This window comes from Tachypleus tridentatus, chromosome 13 (genome assembly GCF_004210375.1).
Source record: "Tachypleus tridentatus isolate NWPU-2018 chromosome 13, ASM421037v1, whole genome shotgun sequence".
Lineage (NCBI taxonomy): Eukaryota > Metazoa > Arthropoda > Merostomata > Xiphosura > Limulidae > Tachypleus > Tachypleus tridentatus.
This window is the reverse complement of record NC_134837.1, coordinates 6,108,262-6,128,432: the sequence shown is the minus strand read 5'-3', so window position 1 is coordinate 6,128,432 and position 20,171 is coordinate 6,108,262. Positions and strand designations below refer to the sequence as shown.

At 35.0% G+C, this 20,171-nt stretch overlaps 1 protein-coding gene across 7 annotated transcripts in view; it reads right to left on the bottom strand.

Annotated features, from left to right (window-relative positions):
- Positions 1–9,771: 9,771 nt before the first annotated feature.
- Positions 9,772–20,171, bottom strand: part of LOC143237684 (uncharacterized) — a 142,779-nt gene continuing 132,379 nt past the window's right edge. For all 7 annotated transcript variants that reach the window (XM_076477201.1, XM_076477205.1, XM_076477207.1 and 4 more), the window contains one exon: positions 9,772–14,319. The gene's annotated coding sequence lies outside the window, so the exon portion shown is untranslated. The remainder of the gene's footprint in view (positions 14,320–20,171) is intronic.

Sequence of the window (20,171 nt, the reverse complement as noted above, 5' to 3'; positions counted from 1 at the left end):
TAAAATGTAGAGACTACATGTATAGTACTAGGATGTAGCTACAACACATTTCGAATAATAAAATGTAGATACTACATATAGTGTACTAGGATGTAGCTACAACACATATAGAATAATAAAAGGTAGATACTATATATAGTACTAGGATGTAGCTACAACACATATAGAATAATAAAATGTAGATACTACATATATAGTACTAGGATGTAGCTACAACACATATAGAATAATAAAATGTAGATACTATATATAGTACTAGGACGTAGCTACAACACATATAGAATAATAAAATGTAGATACTACATATAGAGTACTAGGATGTAGCTACCACATATATAAGAACTAGCAGGTAGCTACGACACATATAGAATAATAGGATGTAGCTTCTACATATATATAATATTAGGATGTAATTACCACATAGATAAGAGTATTAGAATGGAGCTAACACACATATGTATAGTATTAGAATGTAGTTACCATAACTATAGAATAACAGAATGTAGCTAATATATATATATTGCACTAGGATGTAGCTATAAGACATATAAGAGCACTAGAATGTAGCTGCCACATATATAAAAGTGCTTCAATGTAGCAAACACACACATATAGAGCACTAGGACGTAGATGCCACACATATAGAATAATAAAATGTAGCTACCATATATATAGAGTACATGGTGTAGCTACCTTATAAAAAGAGTACTTAGTGTAGCTACCATATAAAGAGAGTACTAGGTGTAGCTACTACACATTTAAAGCACTAGAATGTAGGTACAATATATAAAGAGTAGAGAAATGTAGCTACCACACATGTAGAATAACAGGATGTAGCTACCATATATATCTATATAGTTCTAGGATGGAAGAACCACATATAGAGAGAACTGCGATGTAACTATCACATATATTGAGTACTAGGATGCAGCCATTATACATGTATAATACTATGATGTAGCTACAACATATATAAGAGTACGAGGATGTTGCTATCACAAGTATGGAAAACTAGGATGTATCTAGCACACATATATATAAAGGACCAAGATGTAGCTACCACATATATTGAGTACTAGGATACAGCTATCATACATATAGGATACTAGGATATAGGTACCAAATATATAGAGTACTCGGATAGGCTAACACATATACTGCTGGCCAAAATCTTAAGGCCAATGAATGTAAAGATAAAATATGCATTTTGCGTTGTTAGACTCAACCACTTACTTCAGTAAAACTTCGAAAGATGAAAATGAGAAAAAGGAAAATAAAAATAAAAATCTTTTTCTCAGCATTTAATGGGGGAAATGTGAACACTATGAAATTAGTCTAAATACTAGCTGGTCAAAGGTTTAAGGCCATACTGAAACGAAGCATTAATCAATAAACATGTCATGAAATTTAGTCATTTGTATTCAAGCATTAGCGCTGTCAACATCCCCCACTGACATCTCTTGTGTTACTTTGGGTAAAAACATGGCAAAGGCTAAAAAGTCGATAAAGTTTGAACGTGGCAGAATTGTTGAACTGCAAAAGCAAGGTCACTCAAATTTCTTAAAAGACCCCGAGGGATACGGAAGGAGAATTTCAAATGGTCGGCCCAAGAAAATTTCGTCGGCGTTGAGAAGGAGAATTCGATGGGTTGTTCGGCAAGACACCAGTCGATCGTCGAACCAAATTAAGGCCTTTACGGATGCAGAATGCAGTTCAAGAAAAATAAAATGGCATCTACGAGAGAAAGGCTTTAAAAACCGTAAACGTCTTCAAAGGCCACGCCTCCTTCCACACCACAAAACAGCTCGGTTAAACTTTGCTGAGAAGCACCAAATATGGGATGTAGAAAAGTGGAAGAAGGTTTTGTTCTCTGATGAGAAAAATTAACCTGGATGGCCCAGATGGCTTCCAACGTTACTGGCACGATAAGGATATCCCAACGGAGACATTTTCTACACGACACAGTGAAGGAGGCTCCATCATGATTGGGGGTGCTTTCTTCTTCCATGGAACAATGGAGCTTCAGGTTATACAGGGGCGTCAAACAGTGTCTGGTTATAATGGCATGTTGGAGAGAGCATCCTTATTGACTGAAGGCCCTCGTTTGTGTGGAAATGACTGGATCTTTCAGCAGGAAAACGCTACAATTCACAATGCCCGCAGGACAAAGGACTTTTTCATGACGAATAACGTGATTCTTTTGGACCATCCAGCGTGTTCGCCCGAACTGAACCCCAATGAAAATGTTTGGGGGTGGATGGCAAGGGAAGTTTATAGAAATGGTGGTCAATTCCAAACAATGCATGATCTTCGTGAAGCCATCTTCACCACTTGGAATAAAATTCCAGTCAGCTTTCTGCAAACACTTATATCGACCATGCCAAAGCAAATGTTTGCAGTTATTCGCAATGACGGCCGTGCAGTTCACTACAGAGACCTCTTGTTGGGCATTTCCTACCCTGTTTAGAACTACTTTTTGGTATGGTCTTAAAGTTTTGACCAGCTGGTATTTAGGCTAATTTCATAGTGTTCACATTTTCCCTATTAAATGCTAAAATTGTTTTTTATTTTTATTTTCTCTTTTCTTATTTTCATCTTTCGAAACTCTACTCAAATAAGTTGTTGAATCTAACAACGTAAAATGCATATTTTTTCTTTATGTTCATTGGCCTTAAGATTTTGGACAGCAGTGTATATAGAGTAACAGGATGTAGATACCACATTCATACAGAATTAGGATATAGCCATCATGCATGTAGAGTACTAGGATGTACCTATTACATATATAAGAGTACTAGAATGTAGCTACGACAAATATAGATTAATAGGATGTAGGTACCACACATACAGAATGATAACATGTTGCTACCACACATACAGAATAATAACATGTAGCTACCACACATATAGAATAGTGTAATGTAGCTTCCATACCAAATACAGAGAATGCTAGGATGTAGCTACAACAAATATAAATTTTATTATGTTTTTACCACACATATAAAGTGCTAGGGTGTAGCTACCCCACATTAAGAATGATAGTATGTAGCTACCATATATATATATATATATATTACTAGCATTTAACTATTATACATATAGAGTAACAGGATGTAGGTACCACAATATAGGATAATGGGATGTAGCTACGACACAACATAAAAATACTAGGATGTAGCTATAACATATATGAGAGTACTAGGACTTAGCTTCAATTATATAGTATAATAGAATGTAGCTACCACATAAATAAAAGTACTTGGATATAGCAAACACACATATAGAGCACTAGGATGTAGCTACCACATAAATAAACGTACTTGGATGTAGCAAACACACATATAGAGCACTGGGATGTAGATACCACGTATATACAATAATAAAATGTATATACTGTACATTTAGAGTACTAGGATGTAGCTATCACATATAGAGACTACTAGGACGTAAGTAATACATATATAGAGTGCTAGGACGTTGGTAATACATATCTAGAGTACTAGGACGTAGCTACCATATATATAGATTACAAGGATATAACTACCACACATATACAAATTACAAGGATGTAGCTATCACATTTTTTGTGTACTACGATGTACCTCTCATACATATAGAGCACTAAGATGTAGCTACCACATATATAAGAGCACTAGGATGTATCTACCACACATATAGAATAGTAAAATGTAGCTACTATATATATAGAATAGCAGGTTGTAACTACCACATATGTACAGAGTACTAGGATGTAGCTATCATACACACAGGGTATTAAGACGTAGCTACCACACATAGAGTGGTAAGATGTAGCTATCTTACAAACAATGCTAAGATGTTGCTACGAAATACAGAGTACTAGGACGTTGCTACCATGTATATAGAGAACTAGAATGTAGCTACCATATGTATAAAGTAAAAGGATTTAGCTGCCACACGTACATGTATACAGAGTACTATGATGAGGCTACCACATATATAGAATAATAGGATGTTGCTACCACACATATATAGAGTGCAAGGATGTAGTTACTAGACAGAGTACTATGATTCAGCTATCTTACATACAGAGCACTAGGATGTCGCTACCAAAAATATAGAGTATTGGGAGTTAAATACCACATTTTTGTGTACTAGGATGTAGCTCTTACACATATAGAGTACTAGGATGTAGCTATAACATATATAAGAGTAACATGATATAGCTACCACATATATAGAGTATTAGGATTTAGCTATCATACATATAGTGTACTAGGATGTAGCTACCATATACATAGAATAATAAGATGTAGGTACCATATATATACACACACACAGTACTAGAATGTAGCTATACATATACAGATTACAAGGATATAGCTACCACACATATAGAAACTACTAGGATGTAGCTATCACATTTGTTGTGTTCCAGGATGTGGCTCTTATACGTATAGAGTACTAGGATGTAGCTACCACATATATAAAAGCACTAGGATGTACCTACTACACATATAGAATAATGAAATGTAGCTACAACATATATAAAAGTACTTGTATATATCGAACTCATTGATATATAGCACTAAGTTGAAGATACCACACATACAGAATAATAAAATGTAGGTACCTTATATAGAAAGGGCTAGGATGTAGCTATCATATATAGAGAGAGTACTAGGATGTAGCCATCATACAAACAGAGTACTAGAATGTAGCTACCACATACATAAGAAAACTAAGAGGTAGCTACTATACCTAGAATAAGAGGATGAAGCTTCCACACATACAGAATAATAGGATGTAACTACTATATACATAAGAGTATTAGGATGAAGGTACCACATATATATAGACTATTAGGATGTACCTATAACATATACAAGAGTACTTGGATGTAACTACCACACATATGAAATAATAAAATGTAGCTACAACGTATAAAGTACTAGGATGTAGCTACCACATACATAAGAGTAATGGGATGTAGCTACCACAAATATAGAATAATGTAATGTAGCTTCCATGTATAGAGAGTACTAGGATGTAGCTATCTTACATACAGAATACCAGGATGTAGCTACCACACATAGAGTACTAGAATGTAGCTACCACACGAATACAATATTAATATGTAGTTACCACATATACAGAATACTAGGATGTCCCTCTTATACATGTAGAGTACCAGCATGTAGCTACCATATACAGAGAGTACTACGTCGTATCTACCACATACAGTCATGTAAAAAAGTTAGAACACATTTTGAAAGCCCGTGTATTTTTGCAACATTTTTGGATATATAGATATTTAATCTCAATTTGAACAATACTGAGAGATTATAGGAATATAACTAAACAATTAAAACTGAAGAAAAGACTTTTCAAGATCTTCTGTAAATGTAATTCTACTAAAATGCACATTCTAACTGAGGAAAAAGTTAGGACACCCACACATTTATTCCCACTCAAAATGGCTCAACTCACACACAGGTTTATCACACCAGTTGCACATGATTAGAAGATCGTTACTCAGCATTTTGAATGAAGCTTGCCCTATTTAATCCTCAGACATTTAGTTTGGTGTGCTCCTGACTGTTGAAGTGAGAGTGAGCATCATGGTGAGAGCAAAAGAGCTGTCTGAGGCCTTCAGAAAGAAAATTGTAGCAGCTTATGAGTCTGGTGAAATATTTTAAAAGATACCAAAAGATTTTGAAATCAGACATTCCACTGTCCGGAAAATAGTCAAAAAGTGGAGGGCTTTCAAAACAACTGCCACCATGCCCAGGTCCGGTCGTCCAAGCAAGTTCACTCCGTGAGCAGACCGCAAGATGCTAAAAGAGGTCTCCAAACACCCTAACATGTCATCACGGGATCTACAGCAGGCTCTGGCTACTGTTGATGTGAAAGTGCATGCCTCTACAATCAGAAAGAGACTGCACAAGTTTAACTTGCATGGGAGGTGTGCTGTCTAAGAGAAACATCAAGGCCAGACTAAAGTTCGCCAGAGAGAATGTAGACAAAGACCAGGTCTTCTGGAATAACGTTCTTTGGACAGATGAGTTTAAAATTGAAATTGAATTATTTGGACGCCAAAACAGAGGACATGTTTGACGTAAACTAAATACAGCATTCCAGAAAAAGAACCTCATACCAACTGTGAAGCATGGAGGTGGAAGTGTCATGGTTTGGGGCTGCTTTGCTGCAGCAGGACCTGGACAGCTCACTATCATAGAACCCAGCATGAATTCTACTGTGTATCAAAGGGTGCTTGAGGAACATGTGAGACCATCTGTAAGAAAATTAAAGCTGAAGTGGAACTGGACCCTGCAACACAACAATGACCCAAAACATACCAGTAAATCTACCAAAAACTGGCTGAAAACTAAGAAATGGTGAGTCCTGGAATGGTCGTGCTAAAGCCCATATCTCAATCCCATAGAGATGCTGTGGGGTGACTTGCAACGGGCTGTACATGCAAGAAACCCCTCAAACATCTCACAGCTGAAAGAATTCTGCATTGAGGAGTCGGGCAAACTTTCTTCAGAGCGATGTCAGAGACTGGTAGACAGCTACAAGAAACGTCTGACTGCAGTTATTTCAGCCAAAGGGGGTAACACTAGCTATTAGGGGGTAGGGTGACTTAACCTTTCCTCAGTTACACTTAGTTACAAGTATTAATGAACAAAACATTAATTACACTGTGCAACACTCAAAAAAGTACAAGAGATCTGTGGCCATTTTTATATGCAAAATGACATGGGAAATCCATTTCTGGCCTTCTTTTTGTTAAATTAGGCATGGTTTTTGCAGAATTGTCACTGTATACCCTTTTTATCATTATTATTAAATAAAATTCTCTACCGCATTGTAAAATGGTTTTCAACCCAGGGCTAGAGACCAATCTTAGTAACACCTACAATGTGATATGATAAATAGCACAGTACAGTTTAAAATCATATTTTCTGGTTTATTATTGTGTGCTTATATTTAATTGAGTTTATCACTTAATACTTTATACGTCAAAGCTTGTGTTTAATGTTATTTATTTTTTTCTTTCAGATCTTATTTGTTTTCAACAATGAGTGCAAGACAGTGCAAAAATGATCCAAACAGATTCTGTTACATATGTGGGGAATTAACTTTTGCTAAAGAAAAGAGCAGTATTACACGCCATATCAAGAAAATGTACAAAGCGTACTTCGTTTGTGACTTAGGAGACCAGGACAAGTCATGGGCTCCTCATGTGTGTTGCCTTACATGTGTGAAGACATTGAGTGCCTTGTATGCAGGAAATAATGTTCACATGAAGTTTGGTGTGCCAATGATTTGGCGTGAGCAGAAAGATCACTCTAATGATTACTATTTCTGTCAGCAAGACTTTACAGGCTGTACTACAGCAAAGAAAAAGAAACACATTGTTTACCCAAATTTGCAATCAGCAATGCACCCAGTAGAGCACTCAGAAAATTTACCTGTGCCCAAACCTCCAGATCAAGAAATGCAGAGTTCCAGCAGTGCAGATGAACATTCCAGTGGTGAATATGTGGATATTCTCAAGAGGCTCTAAATGACGTGTGCAGGGATCTCTATTTAACCAAAGACAAAAGTGAGTTTCTGGCATCAAGGCTTCAAGAACGTAATCTTCTTGAAAAAGGAGTGAAGATAACAATGTACAGGAAACGTACAGAGGATCTGCTTGCATTATTCACCATGAAGGATGACTTATGCTTTTGTAATGACATCACTGAACTTTTTGAGCAACTGGAAATACCATATGATAACACCAACTGGCGACTTTGCATAGATGCATCCAAGGACAGCATCAAAGCTGTTCTGCTACACAATGGTAACACTCTGCCTTCTGTTCCCATAGCTTATAGCACAACCATTTAAGAATCATATGAAAATCTGAAAGCAATTCTAACAAGCATACAGTATGATGACCATAACTGGCATATTTGTGCAGATTTCAAGGTTGTGGCCGTGCTTACTGGCCTTCAGCTTGGCTATACTAAATTTTGCTGCTTCCTGTGCTTATGGAAATCCAGAGCAAGAACTGAACATTATGTACGCAAGGATTGGCCGATCCGAGATGAAATTGAGCAAGGAACACACAATATCATGCACAAACCACTTGTAAAAAGTGATATAATTCTTTTACTACCTTTGCATATTAAACTTGGTTTGTTTAAGCAATTTGTGAAAGCCTTGGACAAGGAATCCTCCACATTTGCATATCTTGCAGAGAAGTTCCCTTCCCTGAGTCAAGCTAAAATTAAAGAAGGTATCTTCATTGGTCCCCAAATTCGAAAAATTATACTTGATGAAACCTTCATCACACGTTTCATGAGAAAAGAGAAGCTTGTCATTCAAGAAAGTTTGTGATAACTTCCTGAGAAACCATCGTTCAGAAGACTATGTGCAAGTTGTGAATGATCTGCTGAGTCATTATCATGATATTGTGATAACCTCCTGGGGAACCATCGTTCAGAAGACTATGTGCAAGTTGTGAATGATCTGCTGAGTCATTATCATGATATTGTGATAACCTCCTGGGAACCATCGTTCAGAAGACTATGTGCAAGTTGTGAATGATCTGCTGAGTCATTATCATGATATTGTGATAACCTCCTGGGGAACCATCGTTCAGAAGACTATGTGCAAGTTGTGAATGATCTGCTGAGTCATTATCATGATATTGTGATAACCTCCTGGGGAACCATCGTTCAGAAGACTATGTGCAAGTTGTGAATGATCTGCTGAGTCATTATCATGATATTGTGATAACCTCCTGGGGAACCATCGTTCAGAAGACTATGTGCAAGTTGTGAATGATCTGCTGAGTCATTATCATGATATTGTGATAACCTCCTGGGGAACCATCGTTCAGAAGACTATGTGCAAGTTGTGAATGATCTGCTGAGTCATTATCATGATATTGTGATAACCTCCTGGGGAACCATCGTTCAGAAGACTATGTGCAAGTTGTGAATGATCTGCTGAGTCATTATCATGATATTGGATGTAACATGTTTCTTAAAGTTCATGTGCTTCACTCTCATTTGGATTTTTTTGCGGAAAATCTTGGTGATGTGAGTGATGAACATGGCGAGAGATTCCATCAGGATATTTCAGTGATTTAAAGGAAAATGGAACCCTGGCATGTTGGCAGACTACTGCTGGGGTATAAAAAAAGAAGATCACACTCCACACAAGAAGAACAAAAGTTGTTGAAACTGACAGGTGTGTGTTTTTAATTCATAACCAATAAATGTTTTGTTATACCAACTAAATTTTTGTTTTGTTTTTTGTAACTTTCAGTATTTGCAATGTTGCGTTCAATACGCGATATTTTGCAGTATATTATAAAACATATGGGTTATGGTACAGGAAAACGGTGCCTAATCTGGAGGAATAAAGGTCAGATTCAGAATCAGGACAATTTTTCGACCCAGAAACAAGTCTTACTTAACTTGTACTTTTTTTGAACCTGAAATTTGTTGCACAGTGTTATTTACTTTCCCTGGTAACAAAATGCTGTAAAAGAAGTGACTGTCAAACATGTGTGCAGAGAAAATAGTTTCCTATCGATACATAAATTACCAAACGTTAAGTTAGGTCACTGGATTCTGAAGAGACAGTTAGCTGGACGTTTATTAAATCATGTGTGAAAAATATAACAGTAATGTAATAGATATGTCATTAAGTGTGCTGATGGAAAGTTTTTGGATCTCGGTGTACATTTTTCTTCGTTCTTTTGTTAGTTGCATTAAGATAAGACAAGAGTTCAAATAAAAATCAAATATTTAATGAGGAAAACAAAAAGTAGACTATATAATAATGCACTACAAAACAATATAACATATAATAATACACTACAAAACAGTGAGGCCAAGTGATACATTAAAGTGAAAGAGCTGAGGACTGTTACATTAACAGTTGTCACTCCCCCTGTAAACTAAACCAAGCATTAAATAAACGTACCACAAATGTGGTGATCGAAATGAACGAAGTTTACTGAAATACTAATACGTGAATTCCATATAACACTTGGATATATTTACGTAACACCGTTTGTTCTACTTCCTTAACACAAACGTAATTCAGGAAGCGTTTATTGCACATATAGAATTAAAATTTTCCCATCAGTAATCCAGAAGTACAAGACAAACAATATTTATAATTGCAACAGAAATATAACGTAAGTAAGAAGTAAACGGTTTAGATATACAAAGTGTGATAACGGTAAACAAAAGAAATGTGACGCAAACCATACAGATTTAAATCAGGTGAATGATTTCTATTATTTAGTGATGGAAGAATAATTGTTATGTTCCTTTATTATAAATTTAGCATCATGTTTCGCTGTTGAGAGAATTCTAAAATCGGAGAGAGAAATCAGATGCCAGTTTCTGTATTGGGTTTGTAACCTTTCTTCTGTTATCCATAAAAACTGGTGATCCCGAAACGTTTGATAAATTCTTCCTAAATTACGTTTGTGTTTTCTTTATCATTAAAACCTGTACCGTGTCTGCTGGATAAATAAAAAGGTCAAAAACATACTAAGTCTTCCAGCCCTTAAATATAACAATCAGTGGATCAGTACAGGAGACAACACAACCTGGACTCGACATTACAGTCAGCTACTGGCTCGTGCGCTGACGCAGAGTGTTGTCGTAAGTTGTCATTACCTAATTAGCCAACTAGTATAATCCAACTTTCTGTTCTGTCTACACATAAACCAAACTGAATATAGTTAGTTTGAGTTTGTACACAGCTACAGAGGGCGCTGTATGCGCACATTTTTGAAGTGTATAGAATGTAGCTCTTGCAATATTCTTATTAGATCAAAAAGTTCGATTTGAACGTCACTTAATTCGTCTACTGTAAAATACAGAATGCTATCACTTAATTCGTCTACTGTGAAATACAGAATGCTATCACTTAATTCGTCTACTGTGAAATACAGAATGTCATTTTGTCAGATAAGGGAAGCGAACCATTGAAACATAGATCTACAGCCTAACCATCGAGACACGCTTGGCCCAATACAAAAAATTATTATAAAATAAATATATCTGAACTGTTATATTGATAAGTATTATACAAGTGGCCCTTTATTTAAAACAAAAACACCAAAAGCAAACCAAACTCACTTTGCGCAATTACAAAGACACACTTGGGGTAAAAAATATGACAAATTGTCCTCAGGATGCAATTGCTACGTCATTCGCTTAAAGATATTGTTAGATGTAAATTAATATCTGATTATGAACGCTCTTTTGATAATGTGAGATCACTGACATGGGATTGTAATTATAAGCATTACTCATAGCTACTGCAATCAGTGTCATATTACTGAATATATTGGAAAGTTCTAGAAAATGTTCAACATCCCACTTGTGGGAGTGTATCAAAGTCGGTTTACTTCAATTCTTTGTAACTGCTAGTCTCTTTAACTGAGTTTAAAAGGTCAGTAAGCGTGAATAGTATGAAAGAAATGTTCTAATTACATCCACGAAACTGCTGCTCAGAGTAGACAACACACGCAATAAACAGCCGAAGTAGCGAAGTCAGCCAGTTTACCAAACAGAATAAACTTTCAAACAGTTTTCTATCTGTGATCACGAGAAACCCACTTGAAGTAAAAATGTATTCTCAAGACGGCTGGTATGGGTATTAACATTTTAATTAAAATAAAGTAGAGAATAATTGTTTGATCTTCTTAGGTCAAAACGTTGTTCTGTACTTTATTTTAATTAATGTTTCAATACCCATACCAGCCGTCTTGAGAATACAATCTTTGATTTGTTCATACCTTTTGGATACATGTTTTCAGTGTGAATAACCTCGTAGGTTTGTGTTTCAAGAATCATTTCTTTATAATATAATGTAAGACTGTGTAAACTGTAGTTGTTTTTAGTGCAAAACTACACAATAAGCTATCTGCAGTCTGTCCACTGTGTGTCAAATTGTTATATTCCTATAGTTAACTTTGCATTTTACACTGTTATCTAATGGTAGAACCAATCAAATCTATGTTTCGAGTTGGTATATTACTAAAGGTAACTCTACACCGTACACTGTTATCTAAGTATATCCTACACTGTTATCTAATGGTAGAACCAATCAAATCTATGTTTCGAGTTGGTATATTACTAAAGGTAACTCTACATCGTACACTGTTATCTAAGTATATCCTACACTGTTATCTAATGGAAGAACCAATCAAATCTATGTTTCGAGTTGGTATATTACTAAAGGTAACTCTACATCGTACACTGTTATCTAAGTATATCCTACACTGTTATCTAATGGAAGAACCAATCAAATCTATGTTTCGAGTTGGTATATTACTAAAGGTAAGTCTACATCGCACACTGTTATCTAATAGTTAGTCTAAAAACTCCTACCCAGAGTTCCAAGAGGCACATGAATGATTAAATGAGTTGTTGTTATGTTGACATATAGGGAAAAACTTATAAACTTTATTCAATATTTTAATCTATTTTATTGAGATGTGCCAACAATATCAATGAATCTATCTTTTTGAAGGAAAGGTTGAACAGTCGGTGAGATTAAATTTGTCTTGTTTTGAAGTGATAATAAAGTAGTATTTAAATAAATAAAGTTTGGGGGTATAAAGATTAAAGTGCTTTGTATATGAACCTCGGAATTAACGGTTTCCAGCCCGAAACTGCAGAAACGCGGTTCGTGCTTTCAGGTCATAGGGGGCGCTACAAGAGTAAGGTCAAATGTCATTATTCGATCATTGAAAAGTAGCACAAGTTCAAAAGTCACTTATAACCCTTTATATAGTGAATATTTTGTAAGAAAACCTAACTGATAATACACTGAAATAATTTATATGAAATCTGCCTAGATAAGCATATTATCTGATAGGAAAACAATATACAACTCAATCAATATTTAATATATTTTAAACCAAATTTCTACCAAAAGATATGCTACATATTTTATACTAAATTGACACACACACATATATATGTATAAAAAACAAGTTATTTTATAAACAGACCATGATGTATTATCTAATTAAAGAGCTTATTTGCACTGAAATAATTTATACTGTCACAAAAAAGTCACCATAATAGAAAGGATGTTAAACAGAAAGACGTCAACATGGTGACAGTGTATACGGTATGAATTTATAAACCCATTGGTTATAAAATGGTGAATAAAAACTTGAACTGGCAGTTTACGAATCATTGATGTTTCTGAGTACACACAATGAATATTAATTATGACGTAACTATATTTATGAATTCACGTTGAACAAAACATGTTTTTGTATAAATTTGTACAATCGTGAAAGTTGTTGTTGTTTTTGAATTTCGCGCAAAGCTACTCGAGGGCTATCTGCGCTAGCCGTCCCTAATTTAGCAGTGTAAGACTAGAGGGAAGGCAGCTAGTCATCAACACCCACCGCCAACTCTTTTATCAACGAATAGTGGGATTAGTCGGCACATTATAACGCCCCCCACGGCTGAAAGGGCGAGCACGTTTGGTGCGAACGGGATTCGAACCCGAGACCCTCAGATTACGAGTCGAACGCCTTAACACACTTGGCCATGCCGGGCCCTAATACGGGTTACAAATATTGAAACTCCAGAATCAAAAATATTATGAACATGAGAATTCTTGTGGATAATAAAAACATTAGATTTTGTTTAGAAAACTAGACTGTATAGGTGGTTTTGTAAATGTGATTTAAAGTTATTTCTTGTTGGTTAACACAACGTAAAAACCGTCTGACCCATTTATAAATTAAGTCTACAAATATCCCCCGCCTTCCTATAAAAACATTTCATTAGATAGATTTATTAGAAGTTACTGAACTGACCCAAGTAAATGTTACCTATTTATAAATATTAAATAATCTTCCAACCACTATTAGTACTGTGGTAAACACTAATAAATGGGCTATAATCACCCTGTATTATCAGTTAACCTTTCATTACCGTTATCATAATCTACCTTCTATAAATAACACCGTTTCAAGACGACTCATCTTTTTGTGTTGTGGTCTTGCAGGCCTTGGTGAGGTTATAACCCACCAACGAGTATGTTATATAATAATCTAGTTGTTTCTAAGGTTCCGGATTCAAATATCACTAATACAGCTTTTCAAGAGTTCACATAACTTGAAGGTAACAAAATATAATTTTTCATTCTGTAAAATCTGAATCGACTACTTCTCTACAAGCAGTTCACACAATTATAGTTTTTTAAAATAAGTTTCTTCCCATATTCGTTCTTCTGTGCTAGTGGTCATTGTGTTGATAGGTGAAATCAGTCCGACAAGTCATACCTCTAATAAAAAAATAAATTTCATTAATTTATAACCATGTAACAATTTAACTAAGTTATAAAACAAATTACACAAATTTTATTATAAACATCAGTATGAAACTTACTTTGTCTATCTTTAGTAAAACCCTTATAATTATGTAAAAATTAAATCAAACAAAAAACGGTTTACATATGTGTAAAAATCTGTACAAAATCCAATTGTTTGATTTTAATAACATAATGTTTACTTGTTAAAATTAATATTTAATGATAACAAAATATTGTGGTTTACAGGTTTTTACTGCACACTAATGTCTAACAAGTTCGGGAATCATATGCACATAATAACTTCAAATACAAAGAGCAAGTGAATGTAATTAACAAAGGAATAAACAACTAAATTATTTGTTTGGCTGAACTGCTGATTCAGTGTGCAGAGGTTTTGTTTCTGGGGCAGGACAGCAGGTTGAAAGTTTGATATGTTCACAAGATGCTGTTTAAAGGGTATTTCAGACACAGTGCAGTCTTTCTTTTTAACTGGATGCTTCTGTCTGTTTCTAGAATTTGACAATGTTTCTGCTTCTATACTGAAGAACAGTCTCAAGTTAAAAGCTGAAATGTCGTATGCAAAAGGTAGAGACCAGTCAGAATGAGCACTGTAGATCAGGACAATGCTCAAGTATTACACTTAAATTAATTACGTCAAGGATGATTCAGAGGACACAAATATTAACTGTAGCTCCAGGAGGGAATGACACAGGGACAAACAAGAACAAGCAGTGTAACATACACGTTGTCATGTGCAAACAATGAATAAGTTACAGGTTCAGGTCAAGTTCATGACATTTATACATCTGGTTTGCATTAACCGAATTTACATAAATGAACATACAATTCATTACCTACAGAAGAGTGAAATCTGGTTATATTTTCAATGTGAAGTTTTATCTTCTCACAAGCAGCTGTTTGAAAACATTGTATTTTTTTTTTGTAAATTGAGATCTCTTAAAAATCAAATAGTAATTTATTTTTCAATTGTCATTCCACTGCCTTCTTCCTTACATAAAACTTATTAGACCTAAACTAGAAATTAACTAACAAACTTTGACTTTTGGTAGCCATATTCCAAGTCTCTACAAACTACCCCATACAAGATAAGAGTAAATAGAAACAAAAATAAAAATAAACACCTTCACAATTATTGTATAAGATGAAAATAACACTTACATCTGAGAACAAGAATTGATTTATGTGTAACAAAGTGAAGTTAATTAAGGTGACATTTATAAAATTATATGATGTCTGTGAAACTTAAGAGAGAAGTATAAGGCTGAATTATGTCACAAAATAAATAAAACCCAAAAACGAAATTTAAATTAGTTTCACAATGAAATGAAATATAATAATTAGAAGCAAAATTCAATATTAATTGCTATAAAATTAAAATACAAGCAAGTTGCACATTTAAGTATTACAGGGCTCGCGAGCCACATGCAGCTCTTTGATATACAACGTGCAGCTTCTGGAAATATGTTGGTTGAACTCCTTTTAGCATCAGAATTAATATAAAAGGTAAATAAAAAAAATAAGCTTTATAATTATTTACCAGGTATAAACTAGGAGTCCACTGGATTAAAACGTGAGTTTAATGTTCATGGTGAGTAAATATATTTAAAAATTTAAATCGTAATTTTAATGCTAGATTTGAGTCATGGATTAAAGAAATTTCGGATCAACAAGGATTACAGAGGAATTGTGCTGGAGAATCAGTAATTGTACAAGCCAGTGCTGAAAATGTTAGCTTTAATGGGCGTGGCTTGCGATCGCGTGATTGTGGCGTGTGTGGCTGTGTTGCGGGCAGTGAATTTAGCGAAGAGTTAGTGTGATACTGGGAGCTGTAGTGTCTGGTTGCGTTCCGTGTGTTAGAGCTCGTGGTTTTTCTCACTTTAATTTTTTAGAAGTGTCTGTGAAAATTTTTTGAAGGAAGATGGCGTTATCAAATTGTAAGAAGCGAAATTATGAAGATGAAAAGAGAAATTTTAAGTCAGAGTGCAAGGAAGATTTTGCATTCACCATTAAAAAAAATAAACCTTTGTGTCTTAGCTGCAATGTGTTACTCAGTAACATGAAACGCCACTATGAAACAAATCACAAAAACTTTTCGTCTGATTATCCACCTGAATCAGAATTACGGAAAACACAAGTTAGCTGTGTTAAAATCATCACTAAATAGCCAGCAGACACTATTCACAACGTTCAGTAAGGAAGTTGATACAACGACTGAAGCTAGTTTTGTTATATCATGAAATATTGCTCGTGCTAAACGTCCATATTCTGATGGTGAATTTGTTAAGAAGAATATAGTTGAAGTTGTTGCAGTATTAGATCCAAATAACACAAAACTTCAGCGACTAATAGCACAAACAACAGCTTCACACTACACTACAGAGAGACGCATCTTCCAGATCAGTACTGATGTTGCAGGCAAAATGCAAAATGATTTAAATAATTCCCTTGCATTCAGCTTAGCCCTTGACGAATCTACAAACATACAAAACAACCCACAACTGGCGGTATTTATTCGTTATGTTTCCTCTGATGTAACTGTGAAAGAAGAGATGTTACACTCAGTGGCACTAAAAGAAACAACTCGTGGTGTTGACATTAAAAACGCGCTTGACAGAGCCTTAACAAATGCTGATATTCCACTGAATAAACTGGTCAGTGTTGCAACAGATGGAGCACTTGCAGTGGTGGGAGAAAAATGCAGGATTAATTACACTTATGAAAAGTGATCCCAGCTTTCCAGAGTCTCTCCCTGTTCATTACATTATTCATCATGAACACCTGGCAGTCAGATACTTCAATTATGAAAATATTATGAAATTGTTTATTCCACACGCTTAAATGGGAAGACCCACCGACAGTTCAAAAGTTTTATTGAAGAACTGGAGTTTGAAGATAAACCCAGTGATGTCTCTTTCTACTTCATTGTGAGGTGGGTGTCTACCAGCAATGTCTTAAATAGGTTTGTGGATCAGTTGGAGCCTATTATTACTATCCTCAACTGGGAAATGATGAGTGGATAAAAGATCTAATATTCCTTACTGATATAATGAATCATCTACATACTCTCAACTTGGGACTCTAATATTCCTTACTGATATAATGAATCATCTACATACTCTCAACTTGGGACTCTAATATTCCTTACTGATATAATGAATCATCTACATACTCTCAACTTGGGACTCTAATATTCCTTACTGATATAATGAATCATCTACATACTCTCAACTTGGGACTCTAATATTCCTTACTGATATAATGAATCATCTACATACTCTCAACTTGGGACTCTAATATTCCTTACTGATATAATGAATCATCTACATACTCTCAACTTGGGACTCTAATAATCCTTACTGATATAATGAATCATCTACATACTCTCAACTTGGGACTCTAATATTCCTTACTGATATAATGAATCATCTACATACTCTCAACTTGGGACTCTAATATTCCTTACTGATATAATGAATCATCTACATACTCTCAACTTGGGACTCTAATATTCCTTACTGATATAATGAATCATCTACATACTCTCAACTTGGGACTCTAATATTCCTTACTGATATAATGAATCATCTACATACTCTCAACTTGGGACTCTAATATTCCTTACTGATATAATGAATCATCTACATACTCTCAACTTGGGACTCTAATATTCCTTACTGATATAATGAATCATCTACATACTCTCAACTTGGGACTCTAATATTCCTTACTGATATAATGAATCATCTACATACTCTCAACTTGGGACTCTAATATTCCTTACTGATATAATGAATCATCTACATACTCTCAACTTGGGACTCTAATATTCCTTACTGATATAATGAATCATCTACATACTCTCAACTTGGGACTCTAATATTCCTTACTGATATAATGAATCATCTACATACTCTCAACTTGGGACTCTAATATTCCTTACTGATATAATGAATCATCTACATACTCTCAACTTGGGACTCTAATATTCCTTACTGATATAATGAATCATCTACATACTCTCAACTTGGGACTCTAATATTCCTTACTGATATAATGAATCATCTACATACTCTCAACTTGGGACTCTAATATTCCTTACTGATATAATGAATCATCTACATACTCTCAACTTGGGACTCTAATATTCCTTACTGATATAATGAATCATCTACATACTCTCAACTTGGGACTCTAATATTCCTTACTGATATAATGAATCATCTACATACTCTCAACTTGGGACTCTAATATTCCTTACTGATATAATGAATCATCTACATACTCTCAACTTGGGACTCTAATATTCCTTACTGATATAATGAATCATCTACATACTCTCAACTTGGGACTCTAATATTCCTTACTGATATAATGAATCATCTACATACTCTCAACTTGGGACTCTAATATTCCTTACTGATATAATGAATCATCTACATACTCTCAACTTGGGACTCTAATATTCCTTACTGATATAATGAATCATCTACATACTCTCAACTTGGGACTCTAATATTCCTTACTGATATAATGAATCATCTACATACTCTCAACTTGGGACTCTAATATTCCTTACTGATATAATGAATCATCTACATACTCTCAACTTGGGACTCTAATATTCCTTACTGATATAATGAATCATCTACATACTCTCAACTTGGGACTCTAATATTCCTTACTGATATAATGAATCATCTACATACTCTCAACTTGGGACTCTAATATTCCTTACTGATATAATGAATCATCTACACACTCTCAACTTGGGACTCTAATATTCCTTACTGATATAATGAATCATCTACATACTCTCAACTTGGGACTCTAATATTCCTTACTGATATAATGAATCATCTACATACTCTCAACATGGGACTCTAATATTCCTTACTGATATAATGAATCATCTACATACTCTTGGGACTCCAGAGGAAGGATAAGATTGTTTCTGATCTTACTCAGTCAATATTCAGCTTTCAGAATAAAATAAGACTTTTTCAAAGAGACATATTGTCAAGAAACTTCAGTCACTTTCCCAATCTCACAAGGTGTGTAAATACATTCTCTGATATTGAAATAAAAGACCACAAACTGGAAGAATACAAAGACAGATCACAGGGACTGCTTGATAATTTCCTAGACAGGTTTGAGGACTTGCAGAAGCTGAAGCCCTGATTCGCCTTTCTTGTAAATCCATTCATGGTTGATGCGACCAATGATGGTTGCCCAATTCTCAAACCTCTGGTTACAAAATCATCTGGTTTGGAAATAGAACTAATAGCACCACAGGAGAAACTGGGTCTAAAGATGATCTATAAATCCCATTCTACAGTTGAGTTCTGAAAGCAAATTCCAGAATTAAAATATCCTGAACTGAAGGAAACCATTATGCAATTCATCTCAATTTTCAATACAACATACTGCTGTAAATTACTGTACTCTGTAATGAAATTTGTGAAGTTGAAGCATCGTGCAGTCCTTACAGATCAACACCTGAGCTAATTCGTACAGCCTTGACAACATATCAGCCGGAATTTCAATGACTCACAACCAAGATGGAAACTCACAGAATCTCTACTGGCATTAAATTGCCTGATAATTATACCAATGTTTGGTTTGTTTTGAATTTTGCACAAAGCTACTCGAGGGCTCTCTGTGCTACCCATCTCTAATTTAGCAGTGTAATACTAGAGGGAAAGTATTTAGTGATCACCAACGACGAGTGGGATTGACCGTCACAATTTAACGCCACACAGCTGAAAGGGCGAGCGTGTTTGGTGTGACGAGAATTCAAACCCATG